General features: G+C 35.8%; 1 non-coding gene across 1 annotated transcript; it reads left to right on the plus strand.

Annotated features, from left to right (window-relative positions):
- The first annotated feature begins 2,212 nt into the window (after positions 1-2,212).
- Positions 2,213-2,318, plus strand: LOC131149968 (small nucleolar RNA R71). Its single transcript, XR_009135356.1, has one exon. It is a non-coding gene; the product is annotated as a small nucleolar RNA R71 (small nucleolar RNA).
- The last annotated feature ends 2,725 nt before the right edge of the window (positions 2,319-5,043 follow it).

Here is a 5,043-nt window from a genome sequence, read left to right on the forward strand (position 1 = left end):
TTCAAACATCTGAACACTATTCAACAGGAAAATTTTTTAAATTCTAATATTTTAAAATGTAGTCGTTTGAGCTCCAAACTTTCTGAAAATTTGGGAAACTCTCTAAGAAAACTTTTGCATCATGGAAACAAGTTTGAAAGCCTATAAATACATGGTTTTGCAAATCAAAATACATCCAAGAATTGAAAAATCTATTTTGAGAAGCTGAAAGCACTATTGTTCTTCCAAAGTTATCTTGCTCACTCATTGCAAATCTCTTTTGCTGAGATATTCTGAAGTGCTGATTTTTCTTCCTTTGAATTCCTACTGCCAATTCTCTTCTAAGAAGGATATTGGTAAATTCTACACTTGAACTTCATTATATTTCTTATTGATATTTTACATTGAAGTATATAGTGCTAAAATTGTACTAACTTGCTCTTTCCCTATTCTTTATTTTCAGTGCATATTTAAATTGTGTGGATGGTTTAAATTTGAAAATCATATAAATAAGTATATTTGGAAATCAAACAAACTTAAGGTTTAATTTTGATTTAGGTTGTGAAAACCGGAAGGGAGTACGTTGGTTACACCATATCTTGCGGAAACCTTACAGGAGTACGTTACTTGGTTAACATCCAAAAGATAAATTTACCAAGAGTTTATTTGAGTTCTAAATATTTGGAAATAGTGATTTGATTCAGTTTTACAGGGCTTTACGTTAACAAGCATAAATTCTCATTCACTACAAGACTTGGTTCAAATTCATATTAACAACAGGGCTACATACAAGCTGAGAATTCTTATGATTGTTTGGTTTGATTATCATGGTAAATTGATTGGTTTGGTTGAAAAGTTAATTAATTGTTTGATTAAACAATAAGTGTTGTGGTTGAAGATTGAATGTTTACTTAGTTCTTATTTGATTGATAAAATAGATAAACAAGTAAAAGAATTGTTTAAATATTAAAAGAAGTTTAAGAATTCTAAAAAGGAATTAAAAGAAATTTTTAAAAGCCAATTCACCCCCCCCTCTTGGGAAGCTATTCCTAATTTCACCCATCCTACATTGAATGCAAGCATTGAGGGGCCGTGAATAGAGAAGGTGCAAAAGTGGCAGCAAAATATGCCATTAAGGGGCTGTGAAAAGCTCTATGGGGGGTGAAGTGAGGGTTGGTCTTTCCAGTTGCAGGTGTGGGAATCAAGGGTTTGTATACCCAACTAGAGGAGGATAGGGTGCACAAATAAACGTTGGGCACTACCCTCTTTTCATCCTTATTCTCTCCTTGCTTGGTTGCTCCTTGCCTCATTTATCTATCATTTTGTTACTTTGGAGGGTGGTTACCTCTGAGCTTGCTCATAATATGATGAGGGACCAGCATCCAGTTCATATTCCACTCCATATTGTCCCTTAGGATTCACTATGGGCTGACTTGGCAACTTGCCTTTGTCTCTACGACTCAAGGTAGCAGTTAGTTGCCCTAAGGTGGCTTCTAGCTTCGTGATGGATTGGTAGTGAGAGTGAAGGAGTTTCCATTCCGCTTGGCGATCAGCCTCAATGATCTTAAGGGTTCTCAGCACCGTCTCTTGAAATGTGTCATATTTAGGTGGAGGCAGCTGTTGAACGGTTGAAGATCTGGGGGTTAAACTAGAATGATTTTGGAGGTTTTGGTATGGGCATGAAGATAAAGCATTAGGGGCTTGTGGAGACCTTTGGGATTGAAAACCTAGAGCTTGCGGCCTTCAGGAGAAATTGGGATGTTGTTTCCACCCGAGGTTCTAGGTATTCGAATAAGGGTCATTGGATGGCTTATCATACCCATTGGGGTGGCTTTCACTTTTTCTTGCACAAGCTCATACTGGGAATGCGTGTGGGGGAAATTATAAAATGTATGGGAAGGGTCAGAGCAGATTGCACAAACCTCTGCACACGCTTGTCTACGGTCCTAAAGACAAGCATTGGTCTAATTTTTTGGGTATGGCATATAGGGTAGGTGCTAGGGCCTGGCTTGTAGCCAACTCGCAGACTCCCTTAAGTTAAGAGGTTGATGGATTGGGTAGTCTATGAGTGGCAACCATGTGTTGTTGAGAATTTTCAACCAAATTTTCAAAGAGAACCTAGGCCTTGTTCTTGTGCTTTGTGAGGAAAGTACCTACGCACAATGTATCAACCTTGGACCTATCTCTCTCGACTAACCCTTTATAAAAAGTTTGAACTAATTGCCACCTGGGAATCTGATGATGTGGGCATTTATAGAGAAGGTCCCTAAAATACTCCCAAGTCTTAAAGAAAAGTTTTCCATTCGTTTGTGAGAAATTTGTGATTGCCCTCCGCAGCTGGTTAGTCTTCCCCATGGAGAATTACTTTTTTAGAATTTCATGTTGCATGGTGGCCCAGTTGGTCACCAAGTTAGGCTCTAAGGATGTCAACCAATTTTTGGCCTTATCATTTAGAGAAAATGGAAAGAGCGTAAGACGAAGGACTCATCACTAAAAATAGGTATGCAGATGGTGGAGCAAATCTCCAAGAACTCATTTAGATGCTGATAAGGATTTTTGGTGGAATTCCTATGAAATTTGGGCAGTATCAAGATGATTGAAGTCTTAATCTCAAATTGTGCTGCCTGAACATTGGAACCAGATGCAGGACAGTGATGTGCATGCGTTAGGTACAAATTAGTCCCTAAGAGACCGAAGGGGTTGCTCTCCTACCACAGGTAGGCAGGGATCTTGGGTTCTAGGATTTGTTTAGCGGGAATTGGTGGGTTATTTTCTGCCATGACTTTTAGTTTAGATGACTCAGCCTTCTCAGAATTAGAGATAGGTTTCCTAATGAACCTACGAGATTTTTCAATCTCAGGATCTATGGGAAGTATCTCAGGTTCCAAAGAATGTAGACCAAACATACACACTTTGAAGCACAAATATTCATACTTTAGAGACAGTAAACAAAAAACAAAGAAAAATAAAAATAACAAAGAAAGTGAAAATAAAAGGAGAGCAAATCAAAAGAACAAGGCAACAATACCCTAATTTAAAAGTTGGTTCATAACCGTAGCCAAGTCCCTGACAACGATGCCAAAATTTGGTAGCCTCGCCAAGGCTTAGGTCTTTAACTACCAAAAATAAAATTTATACTACCTAACTATCCCAAGTTTTGTAGAATGTGGGTAAGCTAGGTTTCGATCCTCAGGGACTTGAAGCGTAGTTTATAGAACCTCTTCCAAATTAGTTTACTAGAACCTTGTTATGAAAAGGAGTAAAAAGATGATATTTTGTAAGTTGTTTCCTATCCAACTAATGAAAAGCATTTAAATGAAAGAATGCAAATTAACACTACTGGAAAGAAAGTAAATTTCTACGTTACCCAACTCCTACAAAGCAGTGTTGATGGCTGAATTAGGCGTTGGATTCCATGCCTCTGACTATGCTCCTTTAGGCTTCGATAGAAGTATAAACCCAAGAATCTCAAGTCAAAGTGGGAGAGGGATGTGCGAGGGTACATGGTAGCAAGGGTGCACTAACCGTCCGGAGCATGATTGGGAACCAGAGTATACCCTGTCTCAATGATCACATACACCTTTGGGGAATCTGTACTCAACTATTTCCCCCTGACGGAAATGTAGTAGTGCTTATCTTTATCTACAACCTTTCATCACACACACAGTAGTAAATTGAAAGCAAGTAAAGAAAGTGATAAATTGAAAGAAAGTAAAAAATCATTCCTTTGCATTCATCGCGTCTGTCACTAACGCCAGGAAGTAGAAAAGAAGACCATGTAATATACATTGGAAAACATACGAATGCCGCCGGTTGTCACAGGCCGTCAGACACTTCATGCACAACCCAAAAAGTCGACCAAGTCACCCCTCCATTATTCTTGTGCACACCTTAGTCGAGACTCACAGGAAATCAGGAATTCGAGTCTTCAATGTCTTCGATTGTGTCGCGCCTTAGGGTTTTGCTGGTCGATATGATGGTTAAGACTTGTAGGATCTCGATCCTCAGGAAATCTTAGGAACTTGACAGTGTCGCCCCTTAAAGTATCTTGGTCGAACACTTTGTCGAGACTCGGTATTTTGCTCTTATTTCAATCTATTATTTCTATAGATTTGTTAAATTTATTTTTATTTATTTACATAATTTGTCCATTTATAGTTAGTGTTAATTTTGAAATTTAATTATGTCAATGAGAAAATATGAGTCCGGATATGAAAAACGAAGAAAGAAAAAGAAAATATTAAGGGTCTTTGATTAAATCGTTCACCTAGCTGGTCCTGGAAAATTATATTTCTAAGAATTTGATATTACTATGACCAATTAAACCAAAAGTGAAAATAATAAATAAATAAGAATTTAATTACTAAAATTCTAAATTTTAATAATTAAAAATTTTACTAAAATTTTACTAAATTTTAATAATTCATGAACAACGCATTGTAAACCCATTAATTAATTCACAGGTCAAATCTAGAATCTGCACATTAAACATCACATTAATGGAAGCAACCACATGATATCTAAGAAAATACCTCTCTTAATGAGATTATAATGCAAGAATGTTAATTTTCAGTGTCTATTAGGCCTTGTTTGGATGAAGGAAGGACAAAGAAAAGGAAAATGAAACATGAAGGAAATATAATTTTTTTTTTTCTAGATAAAAAATTATTGAAATGGAAATTGATTCAAATATAATTAAAAAGTAAAAAAAAAGGGTTAATAATATACGAAATAAATGAAAAGTTAATTACTCGACTCATTCATAGTTTCTTTTTCTTTTTATAATGTTTAAAAGTTCCAAACAAGGCATTAAGAAAAAAAAAATCGAGGAAAGAACAAAAGTTACCTCTTAAATTTTCTAAAACTGATTTTGCTCATTGATTGCATTATAATTTTATTGATAAAAATATGTACTCCTCTATTGGTTAATTGTTACTTCTTATTTTCCTTAATAAAACAGGTTTTTATGCTTTCATTCTATTATGAAACTAATATTCTCCGTTAATATAAAAAATTTAAGCATAAATTAAATCTAACCAGGATGTCGACTTGGAAAAAAGAGTG

The sequence above is a fragment of the Malania oleifera genome, chromosome 2 (assembly GCF_029873635.1).
Source record: "Malania oleifera isolate guangnan ecotype guangnan chromosome 2, ASM2987363v1, whole genome shotgun sequence".
NCBI lineage: Eukaryota > Viridiplantae > Streptophyta > Magnoliopsida > Santalales > Ximeniaceae > Malania > Malania oleifera.